Source organism: Ambystoma mexicanum, chromosome 5q (genome assembly GCF_040938575.1).
Source record: "Ambystoma mexicanum isolate Mex_15411 chromosome 5q, UKY_AmexF1_1, whole genome shotgun sequence".
Lineage (NCBI taxonomy): Eukaryota > Metazoa > Chordata > Amphibia > Caudata > Ambystomatidae > Ambystoma > Ambystoma mexicanum.
In genome coordinates, this window is record NC_090933.1 from 227669268 (window position 1) to 227690960 (window position 21693).

Below are 21693 nucleotides of genomic sequence, written 5' to 3' on the forward strand. Positions count from 1 at the left end.
TCGCGTGCATGCACATGTAAGGCCGTACGCCCACCCTTTCTGTTCATAATGACAAGGCGCGTGGACTCACACGTCCACACATACACTCATGCACACGCACACATACATCCTCTCTCTCCCCCTTCAGTAACAAAAAAGACAGATCCTACCTTATTAAAATATACGAGCAGCCTGAGGACTGGAGGCTGCACAGGACTCGTTTTGTCTTTACCACAGGGAAAACAAAACTACCATCGAAGCGTGAGCTCCAAGGGATACCACGTAATGCTTCCAATCCCAAAAGATTTGAAAACATTTCATTATCTTGCTTTAATTTACCTTAGAATGAAACAAGCAGCCGCAACTCCAGAATGCTGAACATTAAATGGCCCATTGCACTTTCCAGTTAGCAATGTGTGGTTGTTGCGCAAATTCCAAGCAGAGGGAGAACGCGCCATCAAGACATGATCGTAGCGCGGGCAATGAGTCTGCAATAACACAGTTTTGATATGTGTACGTTTTATTTATTTAATTAATATACTCATGGCTGAACAGCTTTGTATATACAAAAAAGAACAATATTTGAAACATTACACATTACGAATAAAAACATATGACATGTCATCAAAAAAAGGTATTTAACATAAATGCTACAAAATGATCCTACAAAATTATCTACAAAGCTGCATTACCATATCTGATATCATAAAAAGTCTAAAATCCACCCTATGATAAAAAATCTAAAAGCTCTTTAGTGTGGATCAGAAGCATGGCAGAGCAATCAACTTGATTATTATATGATTTAATAAAACGTACCCTAATGGGCCCAAGACTCACACAGGTTTGCTACCGCGTGTTCCATGGATTCCATCACATTATCACCGCAGAGTCTGCACATTCGTTCTGATCCAGGGACTCCGTTTTTACCACCCTTTATTTCTAAGACATCACGGACATTACATTTGAGCAGCAGGTCCTGTCCAATGATACCACTGCTCGGAAAAGCAGTCATGTATTTCGGCGTACTATAGCGGTCACCTCTATATTGAATAAACGGTCCACTGTTTGTCTTAGTAGATAGCTGTACGATGTGATTATCATGACTGTAGTTAGCTTCTGCTTTAGCCAGCGTTTAGTCACATGGATAGGGCTAGATACAGAAAGATTCTCTCAGCCATTAAGCTATTTGTTGTAAAGATTCAGTATCTTCCCCCAAATCCTCAATGTATTATGATTTTCAAAACATCAATGGGCCTCAGCATATTGTATCAATCTAGTCCCGTTATTAAGACTTTGCAGGTTTGCATAACACATAACTGCTCTGGAGATAAAAACAGACAGAATAAAGATTTTCCATAATAACTTACTAGAAATTCTTGATTCTATTAAAGACACGGAGGCGAGCATTATGCTTCTCTTTCTTTTATTAATATATAAATAGAAAGCTCAGCAGCAAGTGTTAATGCACCTTATTGAAAGCGCAGGGTGCGGCAGACAAAAGGTGCATGAAAAATCACAAAACTTAGTAATATTAACAAAGAAACAGTGTAAGTCCAAGAAGAAACTCCATTTCCCAAGATGCTTCAGGAAGGTCCAGCAAAGGGTCACTAACATGTGACTTAGTCCACCAATGAATAACTGGCTGTCCCTAGAAACAGTCATACAAATTATGTCACTTCCTCTTTCGAAAGCTGCGAACTTGAAACGGTGAAAAGAAAAAACTGTAGCTGAGGTCATCTCAAGACTGAAGCTGAAGCAGAGCTGACTAGGCGATCAGGAGGGCTTGTCTGAAGTCGCTGTCAGAGAAGAGAAAGTAACTAGAATTAGTTCATGCATCAGAGAACCCTAGTTCCCCTTACGGGGGTGGGAGAGAAATGGTGTGTTAAACTTGACATACATAAGTAAGTCCAATAAGCAGTAACATTCCCAAACAAGTCGCACAATTATTACCCAAAGGTGATAGCGCTGTTATTTCTCTTGCTGGGCGGGATAATGCTCGCCTCCGTGTCTTTAATAGAATCAAGAATTTCTAGTAAGTTATTATGGAAAATCTTTATTCTATGTCAAGACCGGAGGCTCCCATTATGCTTGTTTAAAGCTTACTTACCACGATAGATGCTGGTTGTTCTAGCGGTTTCAGGTAGAATTCCTTGAATATTGATTCACCTGACCAATCCGCCATTCTCATGATATCTTCTAGGCGTACTCCGACCTGAAATGCTTTGGAAGCCATGGCTCCTCTAACGGAGTGGGCTCCGAAATGCAGGGTATCAATTCCTGCTTGCGTCAGAGTCCAGCGCACCCAGCGTGCTAGGGTTGGAGACGAAACTGGCTTGTGCGGTTTACGCAGGGCTATTAGCAGTTGCCCGTTAGGGGAAGTCCTAAGCGGGGCAGTCTGCTCCTCGTAAACTTTTAAGCATTTAACTAGGCAAAGCTTAGGTTGATCTTTGAAAGCGGGGTACGAAATAACCCTCGAGTTACATTTCGTTCTCCTGTGCAAATGGAATACCACTCCGTCAGGAGAAAAGGTCCTGCCCGCCAGATCGAGGGCTCTAACGTCAGAGACCCTCCTGCAGGAGACTAAGCAGAGCAGGGTAGTAAGTTTGCCTGACAAGGCAGTCCGAGACAGGTCCTTGTTATGCGGCCATGACAGAAAAAGATTCAGAACCTTGTTGACGTCCCAAAGCTTATCATAGCGAGACGGGGGCGGAATTGTAAGTCTTATTCCTTTAAGGAGTCTGCAGACTAGCTGATGCTCTCCAGCTGGAAGCCCCTGAATGAGATCATGCCCGGCGGAAATGGCTGAGCGGTAGGCGTTAACCGTCCTATAGGCGAGACCTCTTTCAACTAATGAAGCCAGGAAATTTAGGATTTCCTCTATAGGTGCTGAAACTGGATGTGAACCGTTCCTACGGCACCAGTTACTCCAGGCGTTCCAGGAGTTAGAATATCTCTTGAGGGTAGCAGGGGCCCAGCTTTCCTCAATGAGGCTGATTGCCATGGCTGATATGCCGGGAATCCTCCACCTTGACCTGAAATCCTCCAGGCTGCTAGGTTCAGTGATCCGTTGAGGAGAAGGGGGTGACGCTGTCCTGACGGATCCAGAAGGAGATCTGGAAATTGGGGTAGAAGGATTGGAAAATCCGAAGAAAGTTCCAGAAGAACTGGATACCAGGTCTGAGAGGTCCAGACCGGGGCTATGAGGACCAGGTCCGTATGCTCCTGACGGGCCTTCGCCAGGGTCCTCGCTATCATTGTAAATGGAGGAAAGGCATAGTGAATCCCCTGGGTCCACTGCTGTAGGAATGCATCGGTCGCAGCTGCTGCTGGGTCCGGTCTCCAACTGTAAAAGATTGGTAGCTGGGAGTTGAGACGGGATGCAAAGAGATCTACGGACATGGGGCCCCATGTTCGCTGGAGGCGGAGAAAGACTTCTCTGTCGAGCTTCCAGTCGCTGAAATCTGTGGAGTGACGGGAGTGCCAGTCCGCCACTACGTTTGTGAGCCCTGGGAGATATTCCGCTGTCACTGAGATCTGGTGTTCCAGACAGAAATGCCAAAAGTCCTTGGCTAATTCCGCTAGAGGCCTTGACTTGGTCCCTCCCAGGTGATTGACGTACCGTACTGCGGAGATGTTGTCCATCTTTAGTAAGATACAACAACTCACTTTGTCTCTGGCAAAGGAGCGCACAGCGAATGAGCCGGCGAGAAGCTCCAGACAGTTTATATGCATTTTCAGCTCCTGAGGTGACCAGAACCCTCCTGTGGCTACAGAACCGCATCTCGCTCCCCAACCGGAGCGACTGGCGTCTGATTCTATGATAATATCGGGGGTGGATCCGAAAATGGCTCTGCCGTTCCAAGCTTCCATATGAGTGAGCCACCAATTGAGCTCTGTGCGCGCAGAGGTCGACAGTGTCAGACGTTGAGAGTAGGAGAGGCTCCGTCTCAGATGCTGACCCTTGAGCCTTTGCAATTCTCTGTAATGAAGAGGACCGGGAAAAATCGCTTGGATGGAAGACGACAGGAGACCGATTACTCTTGCCAATTCTCGAAGAGATATGAGGTCTCTTTGTAGAAGTCTGCGGATCTCCCTCCGTGTCGCATGTATCTTGGCCATGGGAAGATGAAGTTGCGAGTTCAAGGTGTCCACCAAGAATCCGAGAAATTCTAGATTCTGGGATGGACAGAGTACAGATTTCTCCCAGTTGATGAGGAAACCAAGACTGTGCAGTAGGTCGATGGCTATTCTGGCCTGATGCATTACTAGGGCCTGAGAATGAGCCATGAAGATAATGTCGTCTAGATAGACTATTAATCTTACTCCCAGTTCTCTCAAGCGAGCTACTACGGGTCGCAGAAGTTTGGTAAAGGCCCAAGGCGCTGAGGAGAGCCCGAAAGGTAAACTTGTGCACTCCCAGTCTTGGTTTTTCCAGGAAAATCTGAGATAGCTTATGTGGGCCTGGTGGATAGGAACTGCTAGGTAGGCGTCCTTCAAGTCCAGGCGCACAAGCCAATCGTTTGGCCTCAGGATGTCCCTGAGCATGTGTATCCCTTCCATCTTGAAGTGATGGTAGACAATGAAGTCGTTGAGAGCTCTCAAATTTATAACTGGACGTACTTTCTGCTTCCTGCGAACCAAGAATATGGGACTGAAGAACCCACCTTGGCTTGAGCAGGGGCGAATCGCTTGTTTTAGATGTAGACTGCGTATTTCGCCCTCTAACGCTTCCTCGTCTGCTATGGACATAACTAATGGTGCAGGACGAGTGGTTTGATGAGGTTGAGCGAAAAACTCTAAGCGCAGGCCGCGCGCTGCGTCCCTGATCCATGCATCTCCTGATAAGGAGTCCCATGCCTGTGCAAAAAGAGCTAACCTCCCCCCTACGGGTGTCTGTGGCGCAGGCGCTGCTATGGGTACACTGACCTGTAGTTTGCTGTTGGGCTGGGTATCTTGCACTTCTTCTCCATCCACGACCTCTTCCCCGCCCTCTTGAGGGGAAGAAAGTGTCTGAGCGGTCCTGCCAAGAATTGTATTGGTCCCGGGATTGCTGAGGTCTTCGATCAAAGGCGAAGCGGCCGGAGGAGCGACCTCTGCCTCGTCCGGCCCTGGAGAAAACCTTAGTAGCAAAAACCCTTCTGATGGAGGCTTGAGCCTTATCCAAGGCTGTAAAGGTGCCGACAAATTTCGACATTTCTTTCATGAATGGGTCTCCAAAAAGCAGACCTTGGGCTGCTGCTCCTGATTCTGTATCTGCTAGCTCGGTTAGTTTGCCGTCAATTTTGTATAAAATACCTTTACGGCGTTCAGCGGAGATGGCGCAACTGGCATTACCCAGTAGACAGAGGGCTCTTTGCGCCCAACCTGAAAGAATTGTTGGATCGATGGGATCGCTGGAATCGATGGCCGCCTCAGCCAGGTCCATGATCTTGGCTAGAGGACCAGTAATGTCCAGGACTCTGTCCTGACAGGACTTCCAAGCGCGGTCGATACCCTTTTTCGGGTCTTTCACATTCTTTCCTAGAAATGTTATCATCTTGGAGTCTAGCTCCGGGGTGAGGGCTACTTTTCCAGGAATATTGGGACGGGGGCATTCTGCCTTTAATTTGGCCCTTACTTCTTTATCTAGAGGCTTGCAGAGTCTGTTCATAATGTAATTGGTTGTTCTGGACGAAGGTTCCCAGTCAGAGGATCTGGGGTGCACAAGATCTTCTGGAGCAAACATCCCGCTGGAAGTGGGGAGTTCCTCCGTTACCTTCTTGGGGATGGGGACTGCCACAATCCCAGAGGTAGAGGGTCGCGACCCTATAGTCTGAGAATCCTCATCAGAGGACGAAAGGGGATGGTAGTTATCATAGACCCCTCTATCTTCGTCATCAGTGCCCTGTTGTTCTCCCTCCGGGCTTGAGGGTCTAATGCCCCTGTTGTCTTCCTCGGGGTAAGAGGGTCTTTCGAGGGAAGGGGGGTCCTTCCTGTCCATGAAGGCTTTTTTAAGCCTGGAGAAGGCGTCTGAGACGGCAGCGGTGGCAGGAGTAGGCTGGCTCGGGGGGGTCATGGAGTCTTTGCTCCTACGAGCCGGAGTACATCCCCCATCTATAAGGTGCTTTCTTTTGCGGGTTTTCTTTCTCCCAGTTTGGGAGGTCTCTTGAAGATGCTCCTCCATACTTTCTAGGCGCTGCTGGATAGGCAGGAGCATTTCAGATACTGCCTTCTTGATGGTGGTCTCCACTGAGGATCCCAGCACCTTTTTGAGGCTATCTGCCATTGCCACCTCATCTATGTGATACTCTTCCTCCTCATGATCAGACCAATCCTGATCTGCCTGGGGAAAGTACTGAGCTGCCATAGTTAATTTCAAATGCACCTTTTTTTTTTTTTTTTTTTTTTTTTAAATATAAATGTTCTTTGTGGGCAATAGACAGCCTTCTCTCAGCCCACTCAAGTTCAGAAGGAATGTGTGAAGCACGATACCTTACTGAAAGGAAATCAATCTATTTCTCTGGAAGTTATGAGACTTCCTTCGATGCCGTTTTCTTTCTTTTTTTTTTTTTTTTTTTATGCTTCTCAGCTGTTGAAGGAAAGGAAAGGGGCTCGCAATTGCAGCTCGCGCTCGCTTTCAAAATCCGTTGAAAAGACAACGGAAATGACAAGCGAGCGCCAGCTGTTTGAGGAAAGGACTCAGGGAGCAGAGGCTCCCTCTAGTGGCCACGAAAGGCCACCGCAGCGAAGTGCTCTCCGTGTGCGGCCTTCCCGGGCTCTGTGGGAGTGAGAGCGATCCGGAGGCCGCGCACGGAGGGGTGAATAAATTAAGAAAGGCCGCTCGCGAACGCGAGGGCTCCTGTCAGTAGCAGCGATCCTCTCGCGGCAGCGGAGCTGCTAAAGCGGAGGATCGAGTGAAAACTAACAAACAATGAAGTGTGTTACGCGCGCGTATATATTATAGTAACGAGGTTAAATATGTAAATATCATTAATATTATTAAAATCTATTTAAATGTAAATTTTTTTTTTTTTTTTTTAAATGAACAAGGAGATAAAAATGGGTACTTATCTTTGCTGTGAGCAGCAAGAAAGAGGAAGTGACATAATTTGTATGACTGTTTCTAGGGACAGCCAGTTATTCATTGGTGGACTAAGTCACATGTTAGTGACCCTTTGCTGGACCTTCCTGAAGCATCTTGGGAAATGGAGTTTCTTCTTGGACTTACACTGTTTCTTTGTTAATATTACTAAGTTTTGTGTTTTTTCATGCACCTTTTGTCTGCCGCACCCTGCGCTTTCAATAAGGTGCATTAACACTTGCTGCTCAGCTTTCTATTTATATATTAATAAAAGAAAGAGAAGCATAATGGGAGCCTCCGGTCTTGACATAGAATCCCAATCAACTCAAATTCCAGGCATATGTATTCCACAGATAACGTTTGAAGTATTCTAAATAGCCTGCACAGTATTTTCACCTCAAATTTGATAGGTTCTTCACTAAGCGTGTGGCTCCTTATTTCGTTACCATAAGACAAGACAGGCAGGATTTTTCGAGGTATACAGCAGCAAGATGGTATGAGCTGAGCTGAGTAACCCCCATTGTTCCCAATAAATGCACTTATGGTATTTACCATGATCATACATTTGGCTTTAGTGTCATCCCTGTGTATATTCCACTTTAAAGAGTGCTCACCATATAGGCCTAGATATTTATAGGATTTTACAGATTCAAATATAGCGCCATACAATTGCCAAGTCATTTCAGGTTTCAATTTAGGTTTGCCAGAGAACACCATAATCTTGCTTTTATCAATATTTACTTTCAGACCACTCTATTGTGCAAAGTCACCAAGTGCATTAATTTTGGATTGCAAACCTTTCGGGGTATGGTCAAGCAATAGGAGGTCATCTGCATAGGCAAGCCGTATGATTGAGTACCAACTTTTACAGGGCAGTTATTTATGTTACTAAACACCAAATGCAAGTCTGCTAAATAGAGGTTAAACAGAGTGGCTGCAACAATACAGCCCTGCTTCACACCTCTACCGATGGATATAGGTGCAGACAATCTACCAATACCATCTAAGTGCATCCTGACAGTGCTGTCAGTATGGAGCAGCATGAACATGTTTAGTAGGTACAGTGGGATGCTTCAGGACACCAGTTTTTGCCATAGTCTGTTCCGCCTCTCAGTGTCGAAAGCAGCGCTGATATCTTTCAAGCCACACTGTACTGCAGTCTCTCTTCTAAGCCACAAATATTCAACAGCAGATACCAGAATAAGAGTATTGTGAGATATAGCAGTTGTGCTTCTAAAACCTGTCTGATTTGGGCACAGGATGTTATTCTCATCGATCCATGAGTTCAGTTCAGGCAATAGTACCTTCGCAAAAATGTGCGATAGTTAGCTTGCACGTTCCGGGGCCTTTTTTTATAGATAGGTAAAATATGACTCTAAAGCCAAGTAGTAGGAAGTTTGCCAGATATTCCAATATCAAGGAAGAGTAAGTACAAGGCATGTGCCCACAGGTTTGGAGACAATTTAAGCAGGCCATTACACATGCCATCCGGGCCAGCAGCACAAGACTTGTTTAAGTGCTCTATAATTATGGGAAATATCGAGAATCGTTGCCTTACAGTTCCACGTAGCATGTGGAATGGCCATCTCCTCATCTACAGGGACGCTGGCCTCCAGGGTAGCTTTAATGTGCTCAACCCAGGCCAACTCAGGGACACAATAAAATGACATGTAACTTTTTCTGGCGCCTCTCATTTCTTTCCAAATTTCTGTGTTTTCACTAGCGATAGCAAGCAACGCAATCTGTTGCCATCTCTCCCTTTCCCACCAGAATTTGTGTTCTTTTATCCATCGCTTATATCTTATTTTTGCAAGTTTAATCTGTTTGTCAATTTCATCAGAACTATAGATACCTAATATGGGATATATGAAAACCGAAATGTCGGCCCGCAATGGTTTTTTGCTGCCGTAATCTTAGGATCATGATCAAATCGCTTTTTGTACACTTTATTACTGCGCTCATATAGACTTTTATCATTTCTTTGCTTACAAATTAGATCTTTTACACTGATGATCAATGATGCAAATAACTCTGTTTTATTAGAGGACTAGTTATTATAGGGCACAGTATATTGTATAAAAATCGGTAAAATACTGTCAGGAGTACTTTTTCCTTTGTCCAAGTTATGTGGCTTCCAATGGATGCAGTTCCCCCCTTCATTTACAAATATATCACCGTTTAAATCATAGGAACAGGGCCGAAGAGTCATCTTTAAAGGCTTAAAAAGGACACATAAGGGCAAATTGTCACTTTCTTAAGATTCTTAAGAGGTAAGATTGATATATCCTGCACCAATGATAAGCCCCTTCTATTTACAAAAACAAAGTCAATGGTAGCAGCACTTTTCCCAAACCGTGTATATGCCTTATGCGCATCCCCCACACAGAGACCGTTCCGCTGAACAAAGCCATAAACTTCCAGTGTACTTGCCCATGCCTTGCCTTGTCGATTAGCCATGGTCTGCCTTATAGTTGCAGATTTAGGTGAACCATTAGGCTCAATATCACAAATGTCAATATCAGCAGTGAAGTCACCCATAATCCATATCGGCAAATTCCGGGTATTGGCATCTATGATAGATTTCCCTAATGATACATTTCTGTAACACAGTTTTGATAAGTAGCTGCAAGGAGTTGGAATGTTCTGGAAGTTCACTAGTAAGCAGTGAGGTCAGCTTGATTCCAGTACATCCATTCTTCTGTTGGCTCTCCCTCCTGTGTATAACATATAGAATTTCTGTTTATTGCCTTATGATTGAGATGCTTTAAGTATTTAGTGTCATGCAAAGTGGTCTTGCATAGCACACATCTGACATTTTGTTTGTTATTGCCCTGCAAAAAAAGTATTTTGGTTAGTTGTTATTTGGAAACTGAGGGTCTGATTCAGAGGTTCATGTTAAAATGGAAAAGGGCTGTGAGACACTTTGCCATGAAGACATGCATTCTGATGTATTACGGGAGTGGCGGTAATAAACGAAGTCTGCCACTCCTGCAAAGCCATGATTTATGGCACGACAACAGCCTTGCCAACCACCTCAAATGCAGGGGATTGGCAAGGACGGCATTCAGAGGCCAGAACACACTTCCTGCACAAGCCAAAAGATGTATACATTAACGGTACCCTTGGAGGTGCCGTTAAAGGCCACAGCAAACATTCTCACATAATGTACATAGCATTTCTCACATTGCAGCACCACTTTTCGAGTTCAATGAAAGTTTGAGAAACCTTTCTTGATAGAAAGGTGGCATTCTTTTGATAAATGCTTGCTAAGCCACTGGAGAACATGTTTCCCCTGCAAAGATACATTTTAGCAGCTTTTGCTGCTAGAAAGCACAACATTTCCCCTCCAATGTTTCCACCCATCTTGTTAAACCGTATTGGTATAATATCACCTTGTTATGAATATTGGCCTAAGCCCATTCGCGTTGCACAGAAAACCGCGTCTGAAATGTTTCGATATTTGATCAACTTCGCCACCATTTTAAGGATCATCCGCTATTTTGATTTCAACTCTTGTTTCATGTTCTAAAATGGTGGACTGTGTTTTCGACTTGCAGCCGAGCCAAACAACCTTTGACTTGTGTCAACATTTAGGCTGACCGAGAGCAGATTATTTGTCATATGCAAAGAAACCTTGTGACTCGTATGAACTGCAATCCAAGTGATGTCTGCGTTCACAAGACTCATCCTCCTCTAAACAGCGAACAATGTCGAGCAAACTCAAATCGTGTGCTTTGGTTGTAATATATTGTGTTCTCTCTTGAAAATAGGCTTACTATGGATCAGAGAACCAATGCCACCATTGTAACTTCATGGACATGCAAACTTGTTTAATCCGTTGTACAATATTGTAATATTTGACATGTGAACTGGTCATGAACCCTAGCATCTTTTCAACCCGTGATTGGCGTATTTCATTCATGGTACTAAGCCTCGATATTTCTTTGGCCTTTCAGATGGCGCCCAAATAGGGACCCTCAAGATTGATGTCACCTTGCTGAAAAGAAGATGCAGCTTTTCGGACCGGGACCGGAGAGTGAGAAAAAGGGGGCCCCTTTGTATGAGACGTAACACCTCGACAGTACTGCACAATCCGATCCCTGAACTGTGAGCATGCGGTTTGAGAGGGCATCTTGACGAGGGTTCTCATATCTAGGCGGGTTCTTTGCCGAAATCGCCAACCATGAGGATCCTTTGTAATCTGATCGGACCTCCTTAGACTTTGCAATCAGGTGAGTCATGCCTCGATTACTAAGTATACTGATATGTGGTTGTAGATTTGCACCCGCGGGTTCAAACGACACCTGGTAACACCAGTGATCTGATATGCCTGGGAAATTGTCTGCCTGTTTCAGGGGTTTATTCCACAGAGACAGACAATCTTTGGAATATGACTGACTGGCGCCACCGGAGGGGTCACCGGCAGGTACTATGTACTTTAAGTACGGCCTTGGTAGTATAGTATTCAACGATATTTGACACAGACAAACTAGACATGCTTCAGAATTTCAGTGGCCAGTTCATGGCAGTTTTGAAATTGCCCGTATAGAGTATTTGGAGTCTATATTGTTAAAGAAAAAGGCTAGGCATGCAGCATTTGAAACACGCAGGTCGACATATGTCTAACTCTGAGTAAGCATTATTGTATGATCAACAGAAACAGTTGGAGTCTATTAGAAACATGGATAGGGCTTTTCAACTTGGCGGACAGAAAATATATTTGTCTCAGGACTTTCATGCCTCAGACAAACTAATTGATAAGCTTTTAAATGAGCGAAGGACTGTTGCCCTGCACCACCTCCTTATGTGACTCTCCCTGTTCTTTTACCTCTTCCTGCTGTTGCACCTCCTCCCGTTGTTATTCCTGTTCCTCCCGTTGTCCTTCTTCCTCCAGTTGTTGCTCCTCTTCTTGTTGTTGTCCCCCCTTCTGCATCTCTACCCTTACCGCCAGTTGTTGTTTCCTTAACTCTGTCTTTACCACCAGCGGTAGTGTCTCCACTACCTGTTGTACAAGATTTGTCTGAACTTTCTTTCCCAAGTGGTTCTGCTCCACTTGTAGCAATTGAAGGGGCGAGTACCGATTCAAAAGTAGTGACTCATAGTACAGTTTCTAAAGCTAGAAAAAGAGAATTGTATGCATGGGCTAAGAAATGTATAGAAAAGGGTGAAAAATCAGATATCTTAACTGCAAATTCTGACCAAGAAAGTATTCCCGAACAGAATATTTTGATTGAGGGGATGAGAATGCATTTGGCTGAAATGTGGAGTAATTTGACAGACATGGATGTCCCACAAGGGTTGAGGGATTTGGATGTCTTAGCTTACTCAAGGGACACTACGGAGAAAGTACATGAGCATGTTGAGAGGATTTTTGAGTTTAAGAGGGAGTTAGATCGATTACAGAATGAGGATTTGGATTGCGATAGATTGGACGCTTCGTATGTGGAGAAACGTTTTCTTCCTTCTTGTAAACCAATAAGTGAAGAAACGCGTATTTGCACAGGGATGCGCTTAGGTGGATTTCGGATGTTTCAATTTCTCCCATTGAAGTATATGACACTTTTAGTCAGTATACCCTGGCCATGCAAAGGAAAGTGTTACAGGTAATGGTAGAGTACCTGCAGGATGAGTTTATGAAGAAAAAGGTTTGTTGTCCCGCAGATCTGATGGTCATTTATAAGAGAGCATTTTCACCCGATGCTGCTTTAACTGCCTTGTCACTCGATTTAGCTCTAATGCTTAATGAACATTCAGAATTGCCTACTTCTCAATTGCCGATGAGGGAGGTTCTCCCAACATTTGTTCCTAAGGTAGAGATTCCAGCTAATGCCGCGACAGGCTATTGAAGCTCATTATGTTTCACAATTTGTTCATGTCCCATTCTCTAGACAGGAAGTGAATACCATTAGACAGACGATTCCAGATATTAGGAAAAATCCAACAGGATTTTATAAAGAAATAGAATCTGTCTGGCATTTGTCAGTTTTCACGCTGGGTGAATAGACTTGTTATTCCCTGCTGATTTATGGAAACAGATTAGAACTATAGATGATCTGGCAGGGCTGGGTGACACATGGGTTAACTTGGTACGAATAGATGGAGAAAGGAAAGCTGGTGAGAAACTGCCACAGGTGATATTGACACTGCCAGACAGAATAGTAGCAACATTAAAGACTTTGGTTCCAGAGAGAAGAATAGTTTGGGACAAGTTTACAGCTTGCATCCAGGGGAAATCTGAGGGCACTACTGAGTTTTTTAATAAGTTCAAACAAGTGTTTTTTTGATTTTAGCGATCAGGACTTAAGTGCTGAGTCAAGTAAAAGGCTGTTTGTGGACACATTTGTGCGTAGATTGTTGCCTGATATCCAATAACAAATGATGACTTCCGAAAGTGCCTGGCAAGCAAAATCGCAGTCTGAAGTATTGCACATGGCTCAGTATTATGAAAATAGGGTCAACAATGAAAAAGAGAGGATATAAAAGAAGAAGGGAGACTTGAAGACAAAAGTATTGTTGCAGCAAATAATGACAGGAACTAGAGGTGGGAATACACAGTTTAGAGGACCGTTTGCCCCGCAGAGAAATGCGCAAATGGGTCCTGTACACATGAACCAATGTGCTTATTGCAGACAAGAAGGTAATTGGCGAGCACAATGCCCGATCCTTCAGCAGAGATCAAATAACACATATGGTACCATGGGTAGATGGCCCAGAGGCTGTCCTGGGATAGGGGGTCCTGGTAGAAGTCAGTTCGCTCAGAATGAACAGTCATTTTTGCAGGAGAGTCTGCAGCATAGTGCAAATAACGGGAACATTTTTGTTAATCCTTCGACTGCTTATCTTTCTGAGGATCTTGCATTTGATGATGTATTGTTTCTTTAGGACAGCCCGAAGCAGAGTCTAGAACCAGTGCCTATTCCCGTCAATCAGAAAGGGCCCTACGTAGAAATTAAGGTGGGGAATAGGAAGCATGTATTTTTGATAGATACAGGAGCACAAAAGTGTTCCGTTGATCATCCGTGAGTTCCAGATATTCTGCTGTCAGAGCAAAACAACATTTCTGTAGGGTTCACTGGTACGCCAGTGGTTAGTCCGGTCTCTCAGCCAGTACTGATTTTACTAGGGCCATTCACCGAATCATGTCCATTTCTTTTGTCGACAAATTGTGGTAAAATTTGTTGGGTTTGAATATGTTGAAAGAATTAACTGCGGTAATTTATTGTTCTCCGGATGGAGTGCATTTGATGATTTCACCCCAGCGAACTTCTGTTTCACAATTCTTGACTAGGCCTTTACCATTTGAATTGGATAATGTTCCGGCATGTTTATGGGCAATTGATGATAATGACGTTGTTATTTTACAAACTGAACTTGTTAAAATTGTCTTGAAACCAGGTGTTAGATTGCCACGTATTCCACAGTATAAGATTTCAGTTGATGGTGAGCAAGCTTTAAAGAGTATAGTCTCTGATTTTGTACATCGAGGAGTGATTGAGGAAATTGCAGGAAGTTTGTGCAATAGTCCTATTCTACCAGTGTATAAGAATGGAGATAATGCAATTCCTTTCCGTTTTAATGTTGATTTACGTGCTATCAATAAGATTGTTGCTCCACAGTTTCCAATTGTGCCGAATGTGACCACCATATTAACGATGATTCCAGCTTCTGCTACTCATTTTAGTGTTGTGGATCTGAAGAATGCTTTCTTTAGCATTCCTGTACATGTTGACAGTAGATATTTGTTTGCGTTCACCCTATGGGGACGCTCGTTGACATTCACTTGTGTGCTACAAGGGTACACTGAGAGTCCAAGCATTTATAGTAGGGCTTTAAAGGAGCAGCTCGATACACTTGAGTTGCCTTCCACTTGTACGTTGTTGCAATATGTTGATGATCTTCTTTTATCTGCAGACTCAGAAGTTGCTTGCAAGGAGGGCACCATGTTGCTGCTTATTCATCTAGCAGAGCATGGGCATAAGGCTTCACTGAAAAAATGTCAATATTGTCGACAGGAGGTCGCCTATTTAGGCTATCTCCTGTCAAAGGAGGGAAGACGACTGACACCTGAATGAATAAAAAGCATCTCTAGCATGCCTGTCCCAAATAAACAGAAAGAGGCCAGAGCCTTAATAGGCATAGCTTTGTACTGTAGACAGTGGATCCCTCATTTCTCATTAATTATAAAACCAATGTTGGCATTGACAAAGAAGGACATTTCTTTGCCTTTACCGTGGAACTTGGATTGCCAGAAAGCTTTTGATCTGCTCAAGGCTGCGTTGTGTTCAGCACTGGTTTTGGGAACACCAAATTATGACAAGACCTTTGTGTTGTATGTGCATGAATGTGATGGATGCGCTTTGATTGTGTTGATGCAGGAGCATGGAGGGAACAATAGACCGTGCGGTTATTTTTCCTCCATGCTTGACCCTGTTGCATGCGCTTTGCTGAGATGTTTGAGAGCTGTTGCTGCTGCATCTGTGAAACAAAGTGAGGGTATGGTTCTCGGTCACTCCTTATCCGTGATGGTACCTCACTCTGTAGATGTTCTATTAAACAGTACGCAAACGCAACATCTCACATCAGCACGATTAACAAGATACAAGCTGATTCTATTTGCACCGCATATCCAAATTAAGAGATGTTGCACATTAAATCTGGCCAAACTATTGCCTCTTCCACAAGAAATTGCTTGCAGTGACAAGACATCACATGACAGCCTCTATACCACAGAGCAAGAAATTAAAGGCAGAATTGACTTAATTGATACACCGTTAAAAGATCCACAAAGGGAGCTGTTTTGCACTGCTGCTTATGCCATCACTACATTAAGCACTATTGTGGAAACCAAAAGAATTCCGCATAACTCCGCGCAGGACTCAGAGCTTATTGCATTGACTCGAGCTTGTGAACTTTCCGAAGGGCTTAGTGTGAATATATTTACAGACAGTCACTATGCCTTTTAGGTGGTTCACAACTTCAGTAGATTATGGGCAGAGAGAGGTTTCTTGACCTCACATGGAACTAAGATACAACATGGCACTTTGATAGTTCGGCTACACTCAGCACTTGCACTTCCTACTCAGTTAGCGATAGTGAAGTGCACAGCACACCAGAAAGTAACAGATGATGAGGGGAGAGGAAACGCTTTTGCTGACAGGATAGCCAAACAGACTGCCACTGATTTGTATTCTGAAATGGATGTAACAAAAGAAGCAACTAACACTTGTATAATAGATGAAGGAATTGGTTGTATAAAAGACATTCAGGGTGATGCAACTTCAGAGGAGCTTAAGGAATGGGTTGAGTGTTTAGCAAGATTAGACAATGAAGGTTGTTGGATAGATAATGCCAAGAAAAGATGGATGCTACCCGATGCTTATGTCACTCTTATGGATACAATGGCTCATGGTCCAACTCATATATGTGCTAGAAAGATTTGTAAATTGTTAGAACCTGTCTGAGTGAATGCAAATATCTCGAAAACTGGTGATTGTTTGGTCCAAAATTGCATGCTATGCTTAAGCATAATGTCAGAAAGGGTACACCGACACCGAGGACGATCCCACAAACGTAAACTGGGCTTTCTCCTTATGAGATAATAATGGGGAGACCAGCCAATATTTGGACTGCGCCTAAACCTAAGCAGCTGAAAGATGTAGAGCATTTGCTCCTTTCTGAGTTCTGTGACCAGTTGACTCAAAACTTGTATTTGATTTATCAACAGGTGCGAGAAGCCCTCCCAGTAAAATATGAGGGGCCAGGTCAGCGACTCCAACCCGGCGACTGGGTGCTCATTAAGGCATTTGAAAGAGCATCATGTCTCACACCTCACCGTTTCAAGTCCTGTTGGCCACACAGACGCTGTAAGAGTAGACGGAAAATGACACTGGATTCACGCAATGCACATCAAGAAGATAACTTTTCCTCTGCCAACAACAAAGGAGAAGAGAAGGAGATTGTTCATTCTGTTCCTCATCACAAGTCAGTTCTAAATGACACTGAGGGTGTCCCGGAAATCCTTCCTGAGCCTGTGGGTCCTGCAGAGACTGCCGCTTTGCCTTCTTTGGATCTTTTTGTACCATTGAGCAATCTTGCTTCTGCTCCATCACTTCCATCAGGAAGCGACAAAACTCTGTTCGCGGATCACACCGTACCTGGAGTCTTGAGGTACGATCTGCGTCCAAGGAATCAGACCTACAGCACAGCATCGGCTGTGCCCACAAGGAATCATCATTGAGCGAGTCCCTTGTCAATCTTGTGCTGAAAAGATAAATAAGAGGTAGGGGCCGGCAAAGCTACCTTCAAGCAAGATAGGCCACATGGTCAGGGGCCACCGATGGATGAACTAAAAGAGCCTAACGGAGAGGCTTCTAAACAGACTCTGAGAAACAATGTCCTTTCCTAAATCTACTCATGTGGAACAAGCTACTGGTCTTTTGGCTGACAAAGAATCGGGGCATCAAAGATCATGGACCTTGAGGACCCATTGTTTTCTGATCACAGTACTAATTTGCCTAACAATAGTATTTTCGCTTGAGTTTTGGTACTTGGAAGGGGTGTGTCCCCTTGAGATTTTGTTACCTACTGAAATTGTTTCCAGTGTGTCTCCATCTTTCATGCATCTGCACACTCTTCCTCCACGAGACTCCCAATACAGACATGGTTATCACAATAATACACTCCTAATGATTATGAATGTGACCCATGCGATTCTAAACAGAACAAATTGCTGGGTGTGTTCACACTTTCCACAACACTGGGAAAAGGGGCTGTGCTGGTATATTCATCCTCTTCCTTTAACTACAGCATGCTATGCCTCACCCAGGGCATTATTCTTTGTTCGTTGAAATGATAGTATTTCTGGGAACTTCGATGGGACTAATCTGAAGGAGTTCGAGAATCGAGTCCTGACACCTTTGGGATGTTCCCTCTTTGCAAATAGGAACAAACTCAATGTTGCTTCTATTAGGCCTTCCGATAGACTCTCTAGACCTTTTGAATCACTGATTTCTTTCAAATTGGCTCCCATAGGCAACCGGGATGCCATGCCTCCTTCCTATACTATAAATCATAGCCCCAACTCTGTTTCCTTCTGTATACAAAGGGATGGTTCTCAGCCAATGGGTATATTTGAGGGTTGTACCAACATTGCAAACCTAACTAGTGAGGACAGACCTTTGTATGTAGGAGATCCCATTTACTTTGTTTGTGGCAATGAAGCTTATCCTTGGTTACTGTCACTGTCGCCGGCGACGGCGTTTGTGGCGAAGGTGGAAACAGGAACGCCATTAAAGTGTTCCGTTACGTTTTTTCTCTGTCTACTAGCCACGGTCTAGTTGTTTCCAAGATGGCCGCCGCCATTTGTATATCTCACTCGGCTGCCGGCGGCTCTGCGCGTTGCAACTGAGTTCATTCTCGCCCCCGTTGCTTGCGCTAGTTCCCTTTGACAGTTTGTCCTACTATTGCGCCATTTCGGCGTCTGTTTGTTTCCTTCTCCTCCCGTTCCCGTTGGCTCTCTCTCTCTCCTTGTTCCGCTTCCTTCCCCCCTTTGCTTCCCGTGCTGCTTCCCCTGCTGCTCTTTCTCGCTCTCTTGGGTTCCCTCGGACATCTCTGATTTCTCCCGTTCTCACTTGTCCTCCACTTTGTGGGGTACTCACCTGAATCCAGCAACCTTCTACAGTTGGTCAGCACTGACACGCTGACCTCACGGTCCCTGGGTTATCGGCGGAGGACCAATCCAACTTGCTACGGATCCGGCGACTTCCATTGCCCTTACGACCACTCCGGATCCAGGGTTTTTTTGCCATCCAACGGCTTTTTCCCCTCTGGCTGTCGCGGAGGGGAGTCACCGAGGGTTTTCTCTGTCTTGGAGTCACGGTGGCTTCCTTCCGAGGTAGACCCTATCTTCAAAAAAAGAAGAAACCATACATTGGACTTACCCGCAGAAAGAAACTGGACTATTCAGGTGAGGAGGAGGTGATCGGGGAACGTAGTAATTCTAGTGAAGACAAAGACATTGCTGACCTTCTAGCTGATCCCGTAGCCCATAGCGCCAGTTTTGATAGTTACCTAGAGATTGGCAGGGTACTTGTTATTTAGGTATCTTGTTTCTAGGGATATATGTGGCCAGCACCTCTGAGGTCCCTAGAGCTTGTCCAAGGTGGGATGAGAATGGTGATACTCCTGCACAAGTTGTGGGTTATGTAGCAAAATCCTTTGTGCCATTTTGGGGAAAGATAATGAACTCTGAGGATATCAGAAGACTAGCAAGAGTACTGGAGAAAACAATCAACAGAACCACCGATATTCTGTACAACATGACGCTAGAGCAAAAGGCAATTAGATTGGTGGCCCTTAAAAATAGGATGGTGTTAGACGTCATCCTAGCTGAGCATGGTAGGTTATGTAAATTGGTGGGATCTACGTGCTGTGTTTTCGTCCCTGACTCCTCCCCTACCATATTCAAGGCAATACAAAATCTGCATACCTTGAGTACGGAAGTACATGTCCCCGAGGGAAATTGGAATCTTAGTGCTTGGTCCTGGGACTTGTTACGTTCATGGGGTTGGAAGCTCTTTGCAGTCCTAATTATAGCTCTTGGTGTTCTACAATTTTGCTGCTGTTGTATACAATGTCTTCCTGCCATATGTTTGATGTCAGGAGGATGTTGTGCACAAATTATAAGTACATTAGGACCAAAGGTACTTGCACCCAAGAAAACTACCAATGCTTTCATAATGAAAGATATCACTATCAAGGAACTTATGGCGATTGATATTTCTGAAGAATGTGATTCAGGATGCACGGACATTGAGGCGTGGGGTTTTGAGTAAAGCAAATGTTTGAGTGATGCTCTTGGCATAGGCCAAAAGGAGGGTTTGTTAAACCATATTTGTATAATACCGCTTTGTTATGAATATTGGCCTAAGCCCATTCTCGTTGCACAGAAAACCGCCTCTGAAATTTTTCAATACTTGATCAACTTCGTCGCCATTTTAAGGATCATCCGCCATTTTGATTTCAACTCTTGTTTCATGTTCTAAAATGGTGGACTGGGTTTTCGACTTGCAGCCGAGCCAAACGACCTATGAGTTATGTCAACATTTAGGCTGACCGAGAGCAGACTGGTTGTCATATGCAAAGAAACCTTGTGACTCGTATAAACTGCAATCCAAGCTTTGTCTGCGCTCACACGCCTCATCCTCATCTAAACAGTGGAACAATGTCGAGCAAACTCAAATCGTGTTCTTTGGTTGTAATACATTGTGTTCTCTCTTGAAACTAGGCTTACTTTGGATCAGAGAACCAACGCCACCATTGTAACTTCATGGACATGCAAACTTCTTTAATCTGTTGTACAATATTGTAATATTTGACATGTGAACTGGGCATGAACCCTAGCATGTAACTTATTAGTTTGTAGAGGGGCTGAACAATGTTTTGAAAAGTGCATAAAAAGATGTCCAGCACTCTCACCCCTCACTGTGTCTGCTGGTACACATTGCGAAGTGTTGGGAGCCCGAAAGCTGTCTGTTTTGCTTTGATACTGTACAGTAATAAAAGATACTTGTATCTTTTTGACCCGTGATTGGCATATTTCATTTGTGGTACCAAGCCTCGATATTTCTTTGGTCTTTCAATTTCAGAATGATGGTGTTGGAAACTGGAGGGGAGAATGTCGGCTTTCCATGCTATATCTACCACAGACTCTGAAGCAGGCCCTGAGGGGCTGATTCTGATGTGCGTGCAAATGTAAGAAAGTGTTCATGAAGGAAGAACAATGTACTTACTCACACATATTCTGATGAAGAAAGAATTTGGTGCAGGGACATAAAAGCTTTATTTTTGCTTATGCCTGATTTATAGCTTAACAACAGCAATAGCAACCATCAGGAATGCAAGGCAGCCACATGGAGGGGATTCTCCCAGCAGCACTGGTTTGGCACGACAAAAAAAAGAGTAAAAATACTGTACCTTTGACGTGCCATTAAACTCCACTGCACAGTTCTTCCTTTTATTAACAGATTTTGCTGTTGAAAAGCACAACATCTCCCTTCCAATTTTGCCACCCACTCCAAAATGTTGGTGCTGGAAAGTGGAGGGGAGAATGTTGTATTTTCACACACTTTTACCACAAGTTGAGAATCAGGCCCCATGGGAGGCAAATGGGAATTCTGTGGTGTTGATATATGTGTGCCAGAGGTAGCCAAGTTGTGACTGTCGGTATTGTGGAAAGGGCAGTTTCTATGTCTCTTTTGATTTGCAATGTAGCACATGACTTTAAATTGTCCCACTCTATTCAATGTATTGCACAACTTAATTTTCTAAAGTATTGGGTAACTTTTATTTTTCCCAAACATATGTTCCTCTCTGTCCCCTGTACAGTGCGGGTGGGGGGGTTGTGGACCCAAGTCATGATCCCACCAAAGAACACGTTCTATCTGTGGCTCCACTGCAGCTTGGAAACTCTTTCAACTCTTCCTTCCACTCACCCTAACCCAATAATGAATATCCTGTTTGTCTTGGCAGGAAGCCTCTCTGAACCCTGAAATACCAGTTAAATTTATTGTGTTCATCATGGGTGGGGGACTCTGGAAAGCAACTTGTCAACACAATACAATTAACCTGAGTCACCAAGCTAGCCCTTGTTCTGT